Genomic DNA, 13,455 nt, shown 5'->3' on the forward strand with positions numbered 1-13,455 from the left:
CCATTCATTTGAATGGGTTTGAAAAGTGTCCGGCCGTGTGGCGGCGATTAGCTTTTTATGTTCTCTGCGGCGAAATCGGTTTTTTTTAAAACGGACACAGAGTCGGACATGCAGAGTTCAATTTTTAGACTCCATGCTGTGTAGTGAATAGGATCGTTTTTAAATTCCAATCTCCGATTATTAAAAAAAATCCCATTGACTTGCATTGGGATCGGAATCGAATGGAAAATGAACAGAAATCGGATATTAAAAACGATCCTGAAATCTCAAGATCGGCTCAACCCTACCTGTGATCTTTGGTGGTTGCGTGTATGCCTATGGCTTGATTCACATCTGCTCATAGCTTTCCATTTGGGAAGTCCGCTTGAGGAGCCCCTGAACGAAAACTAGCAGACCTCATAGACTATAATGGAATGTGTGTGGTTTCCGTTCGGCTACCGCACGAAAAACGCGGAGAGAAAAGTCCTGCTTGCAGGGGAACGGAATAGCTCAAACGCAGATGTGAACTGAGTCATAGTCAGCTGTAAGTGTGACCACTACAGGACACATAATATTACATGGCGTCTCTTCAACATGTGACCAATTCATTCCTGGTTACCATAAATCCCTCAGAAATTAATCTGTTTATCGCTGTGGCTTTCCAAACAGGGTAATGGGTTGGAGAGGCTTGGGTCAGACTGAGCAAATTTTTATGACATCACACATTGCAGGCAGATTGTGAGACAAAATGCTTGCAAAAAAAAAAAAAAAAAAACACCTGACATTCTCTCCTTATTCATTTCAATGGGAGTTACGCTAGGTTCACAGTAGCGCCCGTAGTCCGTTCTGAGCTTTCCGTGTTCTGCATGCAGAAGACGGAAAGCTGTCAGACCGGGTCCGTCCATGAGCGCCGGTGAGCGTTTTATGCTCTCCGCCGCAAAACCAATTTTTTTAAACCGGACACAGAGTACTGCATGTTGGACTATTTTATCTGATTTAAAAAAAACGGTTTTGCGGCAGAGAGCATAAAACGCTCACCGGCGCTCACGGCCGGACATCTTTCAAACCCATTCAATGCTGTAGGAGAAATCGTGGCGTTGTACAATGCAGGCAAAGTGTATGGGATTCATGCGAATCCCTTCCCCACTTTGCGGAAAGGATCACAGCACGGACACGCTGCGATTTGCAAAGCCGTTGCAGCTTTGCAAATCGCAGCATGTCAGTTATATCTACAGAAACGCCGGCGGCTTCCCCATAGATATAATGTTAAGAGAAACTTTCTCTTAAAAGCGCTGCGGAAAGAACCACAATGCATTCACGCAGCGGTTCTTTCCACAGTGCTTTAGTGCCCAGTGGGGCCTTAGCCTAAGACAGTTTTCACAATTTTATCATAATTTTTGACCCTTCAAAAATCATGGGCAAAAAACCAATAAAACTGTGAAAAAGTTAAACACGTTCTTAAAACATATCGATTGATATAAAAGAAAGCTTGACCAGCACTGTTTGGTTGGACGTGGATGAAAAGCTCAGTTTTATCTTCGTGAAGAGCCAATTAGACCTGGTGTATTATAGTCTACTAGCTGGTACCCGCGACTTCGTCTGCGGTGATTGTAGCAGTGGGTATATACAGGCGCGGGTAAGGTTCTCGTACTGTGTATAAGGGAAGGGATATAAAATGTAACTGTGTATCTTGGTTTTGCTGTAATTCTGAGAACACATGAAACTTTTGTGTTGAATGTAATTTGTATTTCAGCCGCTATACGGTGTTGGTATAAACTGTACATAGTGTCTTTGGGACAGAGGGATTTCAGGTTAATATACTTTGATATATGACATTGTATGACTTGTTATTTTCCGCCAGTACATGTAAGTTTTGGGCACAGGATACTCTTGAGCAAGCAACATAAAGTCTGGCCCTGTGCATGACAGTTTAGTAACTCCATGCGCCTCTTATTAATAGCAATTAACCCCATCATGTCCCTCACATTAACCCCTGTGTAAGAGTTACTGATAGAGATGAGCGAGTACTGTTGGGATCAGCCGATCCGAACAGCACGCTCGCATAGAAATGAATGGACGTAGCCGGCACGCGGGGGGTTAAGCGCGCCGGCTACGTCCAAGCGGAAGTACCAGGTGCATCCATTCATTTCTATGGAGCGTGCTGTTGTGATCGGCTGATCCGAACAGTACTCGCTCATCTCTAGTTACTGATATGTGAGAGACTTGGAGGTAATAATTAAGTATCTTCATTACTGAAGTCTTTTATTAGTCCCTCCATGTCTCACATATTAGTAATCTTTATATGAGGCACACAGGGGTTAATATGAGGGACATGATGGGGGTTATTCCTATTAATGTGAGGCACATGGAGTTACTAACACTAAACTAATAACCCCATGCCTGACATTAATGAGAATAGGAAGTAAAGGAAGGGAGCTGTGTGTTTCTTACTTTCAGTTTGCTAGCAGCTTCGGCAGGAGCTATCACTATAGCAGGCAGGGACCTCAGCGATTAAGCTCCACCCCCTGGGTTTCCTGCACATCTCGCAAAGGGGAGTGTCCTTATGCCTCAGCTGTAGCAGAGACTTCATTTAACTCTTGCAGGTCCTGTGCTGCTGGCATGCCAGTGAAATATGGCAGGAGTGCCACTCTTGGCATGTGTGCCAGGGGTTGCTGACCTCTGCTGTAGGGGGTAATATGAATTTTGTGGCTTGCTATGGTCCAAAGTGTGTGAGATTGCAGAGATAGTGATGTGAGTTTGGGTTGTGGGGGTCCTGGGAAAAACGTATGTGCGCTATTGTGACGAAAAATAGCCTATTGCGCAATCGAGTGTAGGGACTATGTTTGTGGAAAATTTCAGCCAAATCGGTGGAGCGGTTTTTGCGTGATTGACTAACAAACATCCGAACATCCAAAGTCACAAACCCACAAACATTTCACATTTATAATATTAATAGGATGGAAGATACTGAAACAACATCTCCATCTGTGTAGGTTTTGGTATGTATGGAGATGTAGCAGAGCTGAATTGCTTGTAGAGGGGTGATGAGTAGGGTTGAGCGATCATGTTCAGAAAAGATCAGATTCTGATCGGTGATCGAGAAAATTTTGCGCTCGGAATTCTGAACACGATCTTTTTAGGTGGGATCGAGATCGGTGATTATTTTCCACAATGTTTTGCTACTGGCCAAGCATTGTGGGAAAAGCTAACAATGTTAGCCTTCACACTGAGTATACGCTCCAGTCATTCTGAGCGGAGTGTATACTCAGTGTGAAGGCTCTGCTGCGGTTCCATAGGAATGAATGGAAGCAGCCGGCACATAGCCTTAACCCTCTGCGCGCCGGCTGTGTCCTTTCATTCTAATGGGAGACTAGCTATCATCTCTAGTACCGACTTACCTGCAGAGATGGCTGGTCCAGTGCCTGGTGTTCTCGTTCTTCTTCGCTTCGCTGCCCCCGCCTCCCAGATTAGTGTTAAAGAGCTAGGAAGAAGGCGGGGCTTGTGGCTTTGGATAGTGTGGGCGGGTACTGGGAGGGGAGACGTGACATCTCCCCTCCTAGTACCTGCCCACACTCTCCTAACCTGGGGGGCAGCGAGGCGAAGAAGAACGAGAACACCGGGCACCGGACCAGCCATCTCTGCAGGTAAGTAGACACCAGGGGGGACTAAGAAGCCAGAGGATTAAAAAAAAAATCACTACACAGCGTGGATTCTAACAATTAAAGCGTTCAATTGTTAGATTCCATGCTGTATGGTGAATAGGATTGTTTTTAAAATTCGATCTCCGATTAGTAAAAAAAATCCCATTGACTTGCATTGGGATCAGAATTGGGATCGAGATCGGGTTCGAATGAAAAATGCCTGGGTGTCTGTTCTGCAGTTCAGCATCCATTGAAGTCAATGGGAAAAAAATTAAAACTGCTGTGGATAAGCCGTAAAAAAAAATAATTCTGCAGGTTTTTTTTTCAATGCAATTTTTCCAAAATGCTTTTTTAGCTCTTCACCTTTTTTAATAATATTGGTGATACATTGGTGGGAGAAATTTTACTTTTGCTTAACCACAGCACTTTTTTCCACAGTTTAGCGTAACTTATGACCTAAAAGCCCTAAAAAAGTAAAGCTTGTGTAAATTTACCCTGAAGCCAGAAACTACAGTCCATATCTTTTTTCCAGGTTTGTGTAGTCTGTGTGTGACATTTACAAATTTTACATTTGTTTCCAATTAAACTTCACAGGAACAAAATCCCAAAGATGTTCTGGGTCACACCATACAACAGGATAGAGTGATGTCTGTGAATGACTCCTAGAAATATATCTATCGTTACAGAACTACAGCGTGGTGAGATTTTTGTGTTTCTGTCCTAGGGAGGTATGTGATCTAGTTGGATGAATAGTCTGTATGTTGTTGGTCACAGTCATAGAGCAGTGTTCAGATAAGAGAGGTCCCAGACTTTTCAGATATGAAAGACATAGTTGAGCTAGACTCAGTATTTACAGGAGTATCTCAGCAGTCTTATAGACAGTGAATGAAGTGGCAGGGGACAACTGTAACTCCATTCAAACAGGCGACAAGACACCTCTACTTTCGTGATCAGTGGGGGTCCTGTCACTGTGACCCCTCAGTGATCAGATAGTTTTCATCTGTCATGTGGATAGGAGGTAAACATTGTTTATACAAAAGCTAACCAAGTTGACTGCTTTTTTCCATTACTTTATGATCGGTAAGGTCTATCTTCTATGAACTTTCATCATTTTGGGCTATCTTCAGTTCTCTACAAAACCAAGGGGTCAATATCTTTTGAGAAATATTTGAGGTGAAGCAGAGCTGCACCACTGCTCAATTCAGTGTCACTAGATATCATTTTTTGAGACAGAAATACAGTACCCTTATACTTGCAATGGTCTGGCTTTAACACTGGTCTTAAAGGGATTCTACCTCTAAACCAACATTTTTTCTATTTACCACTTCGGAATAACCTTAAGAAAGGCTATTCGTCTCCTACCTCGCTCAGTCGCCTCCGGCCCACCGTTCCGTAAAAATACCGTTTTTTACTGGTTTGCATTCGTAGCAATGGGGGCGGGCCCCAGCGCTCAAACGCCAATGCATCCTCACCTTCTCTCGTCGTCTTCCGTCTGGGTCAACTCCGATGCCTGCGTAGTCGGCTCTATGTTAAATGTTGGTTTAGTGGTAGAATCCCTTTAAGCTTTAGTAATACTATCCACTTCCCGGGTGCCAGTAGGGGATGATAGTATGTAGAGCTGCTCTCAATTGAGGAAAAGGGCAAAAGGTCTGAAAGCTACACGTGGCTCCTGAGCAACCGCGAGAGGACATACTGAGTTGCCAGCCATATTTTTGAGTCCTGGGTCAGACATGGGCTCAGGTCATGTCCTCATTCTGCAGTGACATATGACAATCATATTGCGCTGCTGGTTTGTATGGCTGATATTTTGTGAAAATCAAACTAAAGCATTGGAAAAGTCGAAGGCATGTAAGATGTGGATTTTGCAGCAGATTTGCTGAGGGCAGATTATCAGCTGAAAATTCGCCACATGTGGCATTACCCTTACATGGCATAGAGCAGGGTTATTTTTTGGAAGAACACAGAAATTTTTTTCTCCTGGTTTCAGTCAAAATCCACCAAAAAATAAATAATAAGCTTAATAGCATTCTCCTCCTTCATGTGACTAGGAACACTGCATAAGTAGAGTAATAAGTCCATGTCAATCGATACAATTTGTAATACAGACTATATGGCCTGACGTGCACATGACGGTTCCGCAATGGGCAGCAGTGATTTTATTCCTAAAAACATTTCACCCTTTGCATTTTATTCCTTTTTTCAAAAACACATGTAAAAAACATCATGTAAAAAACTTCTAGTTGTGTAGCGCTTATGATAAAAAATGCTCCAAAAGCTGCTCGTGTGATCCTACACTGATACGGCCTATATAATAACAGTGACTTCAGTGAGAGCGCCGCAGGTACATCGCTTCTGAGCTGAATGAAATATTCAGCTGTCATAGAGATTACTGTGACAGACGCTCTTTCATTGCTGTGTCCATAGCAAAAGATCATCTGCAGTCAAAACATTACAAGCACCAAAGCGGGGTGATGTTGTAGCCATAGTCATAGTGTGAGGCAAGATGGGACCCAAACACTTACCAGGTGGCTCTGGTCTACTGTGGTAACATGTATTCCCTTGGGTCAGTATATACATAGTTCACGTGACCTATATTAAGGAATTGCGGAAACAGACATTCTCTAATACAATGTTATTGTATTGTATTGGATGTTTTCTCTTTAACTACTTCATGACTGGTCCATTCTCCTTAGTTCATGACACATTTTTATCATTTGCAAAAGCTATAACAATTTTTTCATTGGGATTTTTTGGGTAATTTTTATGTATCTGGGGAATTGTAAAATAGCATTTTTTTTAAATAGCACAATGTGCTACTGTAGAGGTGGTCTTGACGTCAGACCAGTCGGTATATTGGATGGATTCCAAATTACGTCACACCCCGGGGCTTCGGCGATGCAATGACACAGAAACAAGATGGATCTGAGCTAATATATGTTTTAAAATATGTTTACCTCTCCTTTATAGTATGTTGATGTAAGTAACACAGTTGTTTTTATTTTTTGATATTTTTTTTAAACATTATGTCGCCCCATAAGATAACAACAATAATACTTGACCCTTTGGGGGCAGTTCAACATTGCATTTTTTTTGCTCTAGAACCCTGTTCTCTAGGACTCTGCAGTTCCTTGGCACCTAGTGGTCATGTGACCGCCAGCCCAGGAGGAAGTCACATCATGGTGGCTTCCATAACTGTATACACAATGCTCATTCATCTCTGTGTACACTGGACTCAGGAGGACACGGATGGCACCTGTGGAAATGCCGTTTGTCACTGACTGTTCATCCACTCCCAACAACTGCACAATCTCATCCAGCTCATACCAGTATATACTTGCAGAATTAATTGTTGACCACCAGGACATATATAGTCAGTGGGCAGTTGGCAAGTAGTGATAGTTAAAGATGGACTAGGAATTCTGCTAGGCTGCACAACATTGACAGACTACAGGTTCACTGTCCCATCTCAGCCCATGACTATCTTATGTTTGTGGTCAGATTTAGGCTTTGTCCCCACTCGTGCTATGGCCCCCATTTATAATATAAGCCATGCTGTGCAGGATCTGTCATGCAGTGGATCTGAAGATTTCCTGGAGGACTTAGTTATGAGTTAGTTGGGTCTGTTGGATGCTTTCCATCGTTTTGATGGTGAGAATATCAGCACCTGCTGTGCTACTCTTGCCATCAAATGGAAACCTTGATGAAAGCCACCCCGCAGATTGAGGCTCATAATGCAGATATGAACAGAGCCTAAATGGGCAAATTTGTCATTTTTTTCCTCTGGTTATTTTTGGGACATTTCTACAGAAAAAAATGTTTTCCTTCTTTCTTCCACAAAGCTCTAGTTATGGTTATCTTTAAAGGGATATTCCATGTATAGGCATTTATGGCATATCCATGGTATTGAAGTGGGATCTGCACCTGTGTGAAAGTCAATGGTTCCCCAACCTGTCCGGTGAGGATCCAGGTGGGGAGTGAATGTAAAGACTGCTACACGTGTATGGGTCCTTCCATTCACTTCTGCCACCTACTTCTATGCAAGTTAAAGAAACAGTTGAGCATCTGCATTTAAAGGGGTGTTCCCATTTTATAGTGTTATGACATAACACAGTGATATGTCATAGCATTCTGAATGATCGGGGTCTGACCTCTGATAATCCCAGAAATCATGAGGATGAAGGGACACAAGCCCCTATGACTTATTCCCTGCCTAATCACTGTATTGTGCAAGACATGGCAAAACAGTCCCAGTCCTGGGACTTCTGAGATGAAGTGGAATCTGGGGAACAACCCAGTTGGGTAAACTCTACATAGTGCCCACTAGTCTGCCCATGTAATGCATGAATATACTATACTATTTCACATCACCTAGCCATGGCTATGTAATTTTCCCAAATGCCATGGTGTGTGATATGTTCCTGTATAGTGTAACTAAACTTTCGAACAACTTTTGGTTTTCTGACAATATCTACAACATTAATAAATATTATAATATACTTTGTTAACAAATGTTGCCTCTGTTCTGTGATGTCATGAGCTGAAATCCAATTTATTTCCCGTATTTCTTCCCCATAGATTGTAAGCCCTCACGGGCAGGACCCTCTACCCCACCATGCCAGTCGGTCACTGTTAGTATTATATCTACCTGTATATTTTGTGTATTGTATGTAAACCCCCAAATGTAAAGCACCATGGAATTAATGTTGCTATATAAATAAACAATAATAATAATAATAATATTTCTCTGTTGCTAGCTGAGATCTATACAGTGCTTCTCACTGTATATGGATGGACAAGCTCCAGTATAATGCAGAGAAGTTAAGGTTTCATTGGTCTGACTTCAAACAGCTATATCTATGGTATTTTATAACCTAGAACAATGATCCTGGTGTCATATGAAGGAGGAGAGTCTCATCTCACACTTTTATGAGTTCTCTTTTTTATTTCCAGAGATATCACCAGCTGAAAACACATGTGAGATTTGGAACAAATGCATATAAATACCTGAATCCTGACTTTGTTTTCAACTTGTGATATCTCTAGAAATATTGCAGGTAGCACTCTGATCTTGATGTCATATGAGAATTTCAGCTTTTGTATGACACCAGAATCCCTGTTGTATGCTATGAAATGCCCAAGATTTGTTTGAAGCGACCCTCTAGCATCATCTTCCTTGCACTATACATGAGCCTGTCTACCCGTACTCTAGATGCAAGCAGATTTAAGTTAGGAATAAACAGGTGCTAGCAACAAACAAAAGTGGATTCAGCACTGGAGTTCCTAGAAAGTAGCCAAAATATGTAAAGTACCAGCATGTTGCTTTCACTCAATTCCATTGTGCTGGTGCAGCGCTCCATCCCCTTCTCTATTCCCTGATATATTACAGCGCTCTGGCCATCAGTTCTGCAGGGAACCGCTGCGTGGAACCATTTAAGTGAATGGAGTTGTGCTGCAGTTTCTGTGTGCCTGGAAGCGCTGCTTGCATGCAGGGCTACACCAGTACTGAAGCGCCTTTCTTAAAGATTTTGGAGTGTCTCAGAGATCAGCCTGCACTGATCATACATTGATGGCATATTCTAGCAATAAGAATACCCATGTGTAATAATTATGAGGGACAGTTCTAAATCTAGGTTTTGTTTGGTCACAGTATTTAGATTACTGGATCCTGTACTGTAACACTCCACCAGGATGACCACAATATATCTCTGAATATATATGGTGTCTTTTCTATGATAGAGAGCTCTCTACTGTTAAAAAACATTAACTACAATTAGATTGTTCTACTGGACCGGTGGGATTATTTACTTAGATAAAGCAGGAAACACATCAGAATGACATTACCCACTTGCCCTTTGTGGATGGGAGGTTAGAGACTAAGAGAAGCAGCTTCCTGTGCGAAAAATGAAATAGTATTTGTGTGACAGCTCCGGGCCTGACTGCCTGTTGTCCATTGTCTGTCTTATGTTGTTTTTGTGCTGATTTGTCTGCACCTTTGTTGCAGCTTTACCTACTCAGTACAGGCAATTCTGTGAATAGTTATAGAGGAAAATCTAATAAAATACACGTAATGCCTACTATATTGTTCTCACATGTGCAGCAGTCATTTCTTATTTTCCCCCGGATCATTTTTAGTGTAGTTCTATTGTTTGTGCCATATTCTGGGGACATGAATTCATTTACTGATAAATCCAAGGAGAAGGCTGAAAAAAAAATGAAGAAAAAAAAAAACTTGTAAAAAAATATAAAGTAAACCTTATAGAATCACTTTTCATAAATTGATATTAAAAATTTTGTATTATATCTTAAGTGATCTCTTTCATTCTCCACTTATTAGACTGCTTTCCTTCTCCTTAACTTCACTGTTTATCCATACTTGCCTCACTCAGAAGTCTATGGGGGATTTAGTACAGTCTTATCTGCTTACATAGCAATGTTAAAAGATCTCCATCACTCACTGATTAGCAAATGTAGTATATGTGGGTTTTTTGGGGCAGCAATCTCTTCCTCTCCCTCCCTTCTCCATAGACGTCTATGTAAGAAGTAACTCAGTCTGATAGATGTTGAAGGAAACAGATTTCTTTAATAAGATATGTTACAAAGTTTGTTATATTCACTTGTACTATTCATTTATGAAAAGTTTAATTATTTTCAAGGTGTGTTTTATTGATAGGATAAATTTGGACCCTTGGAAGTGTCACATTAAATACATTTGGTTGGTTCTGGTGGTCCCATTCTTCTCTAGAGAGAGTCAGCTGACATTAGTCTCACTGTCTGGGTAAGAATAAGGTTCTTAAGACTTGAGATGAGCGAACAGTAAAATGTTCGAGGTTCGATATTCGTTTCGAGTAGCCCCTCAATATTCGACTACTCGAATCGAATACCAAACCCTATTATAGTCTATGGGGGGAAAATGCTCGTTTCAGGGGTAGGCAACGTTTGATCAAGTTATACTTACCAAGTCCACGAGTGAGGGTCGGGCTGGATCCTCCGAGCATTCTTCTCCTTGCAGCGTCCCCACGGCATCTTCCGGCTCTTCATTCACTCTGCCAGGCATCGGGCCTGGGCAGAGCCGACTGCGCATGCCCGCACTACAAGCAGACATGTGCAGTCGGCTCTGCCCAGGTCCGATGCCTGGCAGAGTGAATGAAGAGCCGGAAGACACCGTGGGGAAGCTGCACGGAGAAGACTTCTAAAGGTAGGAGAAGAACCAGCATTGATTGGCCGACTGTATAGCATTCTGCCAATCAATGCTGGTTCTGCATCAAACTTTTACATTCGAACAGTGAGTGGTACTCGATCGAGTACGAGTATTTTGAATACTGTAGTATTCTATCGAATACCTACTCGATCGAATACTACTCGCTCATCTCTACTTAAGACCCTTATTCTGGACAGTGATGTAGGTGACAGAGGTCACAGTCATGAGCTATTTGACACTTCATAAACTTAACTTTCTCTGAGACAGGTACTTTTGGGAGCTCGCGGAATTTGTGGCTGCGGCTGCCATATGCCTTACTCTATCTATCTATCTATCTGCAGAATTATGTCCAAACATAGCAGAATATCTTTATCATAGAACCAATCCACTCACTGAAACTCTGCATCAAATCAGCAGCACAATCTGCAGGTCATACATATTTACAGTGGATTGTGCTTAAATACCTGCAGATTGTGTAAAATACCTGCAGCATGTGGAGAAGATATGTAAAGTATAGTTCACTTGATTTGTGCTCAAATCCAAAGCTAAAATGTGCAGAAAATTAAATTCATTTGGATTCAACCTAATATCTGAGAAACTGATTGTGTAGATGGCACAAGTGTCTATGTATTGTTGCCTATGGAATTAGTAGTTTCAAGTTTTTTGCTGTGGGTTTATTTGGTTCATTTCTTAGCAACATCGCTAATACAGAACTAGGCCTACTAGATTTTTGGAGGAATCCTGTTTGTGGATTTGCGATGTTTTATCTATTGAAACCTACAAATAATCAAACTGTTATAACCTAAAATGCTTCATTTGTTAACAATGAAAGTATAGACAGATCAACTATTACTACCCAATGGACAGATCATAAATTATAGGTGAAATTTTAGAAAACGTTCTTAATTTTAAGAACTGAACTTCACTATTCTTTCAACACCAAGTAACAGATATTCCGTATTAGTAAATATTAAATATATCATCATAGATAGATAGAATTGTGGATAAATACATGCTTAGATCATGAGAAGGTATATATATATATATATATATATATATATATTTATATATATATATATATATATATATATATATATGATCAAAGGAAGAGTGGTAGATGATAGAAAGTTAGATCATAGACAGATAATATTGTATAGATAGACAGACACATAGATAGTAGATGGATAGAACATATGTATATATATATATATATATATATATATATATATATATATATATATATATATATATGATATAGTTATACTAAGTTATATGGTATAGTTAGAGATTTTAGATCAGAATATAAAAACTAGATCATTTTACTAGTAAGAACTGTTAATTTCTATATAGTTAGAGGGCTAAAGTTGTAACAATATGACAACATAGAAAGAGGCGCAGTAACTGGGTCATTACTGTAAACTTTTTTGGTCCACGTCTCTTTTGACTCTAGAATTTACTCGATCCTGTTTCCACTCATTCCAATTATTTTAACAGGTTATGAGACTGTAACATTTGAATACCTGATCACAATGACTGGATGAAATAGAAAGCCTTAGAGACTGGACCTGGGTCTCTATCATACGAGGGGCACAATGCGCAGCGTTCATGTCCCATTGTTTATTAGTATATCGCACCGATCAGCGCTAGAACTGCTAACACTTGTTTGTGTCTCTCTCCAGGAGCTCGCGTGGGGTCAGAAATAAGATCTGGACAGACACTCTCCTGAGGTACCCGTTCAACATCCGAAATTCAAAGTTTGCTTGTCACCACTCATTGATTCCATGATCTGAACCGTATTTAATGATGTCAGACAATGATTTCATGAAAATAATAAGACCGGTCGTAAGGCTGCACTTAATTTGGAGGGTTAAACGGAGGACTTCACTCTGCGTAGTGATGTTTATTAAAGTCATACGTTTCCATACTGTAAGGAGTTAATAGATCATGTGACAGTTTCACAGTATTTACTAGGAAGCATTAACCCTTTCACTAATCTGTGATGTTTATGACACCGACCAAGCTTCCTCGCAGGCACACAGTACTATATTATATGCAGAAAGTTGATGTTACCTGTGTCTGCCCTCCCCTGCTATTCTCTACAACTCCTGAATTAATGTATAGTCATAGATATGTTGTTCCCCGGCCTTGCCAAATAATATGCAGACACCAGACACATCATTACCAGTTTTACCTTTTTCTTAGTCACCTATTGACGCTGGGTCACCAAATTTATTCAGGACTTGGGAAGTGCCAAGTATTATTACACCTAGGAGTTGCCCAGAGGTTGTGTGAGGCTTTATGGCACTATTATACATAGGAATATTTACTCCGAATAGTCTGCTAAAATAGGAATTGCATTTATATATAATCACCAAGTGTGTATAAAACAGCCATGACTGAAAAAGGGAACGACAGGTATACACAAGAAGTAATAAAAACGTATACACCTTATACAGCAGGGAAGTAAAATCATATACTCTGTGCCGATCATTTTTGTTTTAGACAATATGAAACACAGTATAAATCACCTAAACTTTCTCAAACACAAGCCACATCCTGAAGATTTTTTTTTTAACTCTTCCTATCTGTAGCTGGACAGTCTGCATTGTTCCCTACAGAAGCCAGCCCTTGCCATTA

Source organism: Leptodactylus fuscus, chromosome 3 (genome assembly GCF_031893055.1).
Source record: "Leptodactylus fuscus isolate aLepFus1 chromosome 3, aLepFus1.hap2, whole genome shotgun sequence".
Lineage (NCBI taxonomy): Eukaryota > Metazoa > Chordata > Amphibia > Anura > Leptodactylidae > Leptodactylus > Leptodactylus fuscus.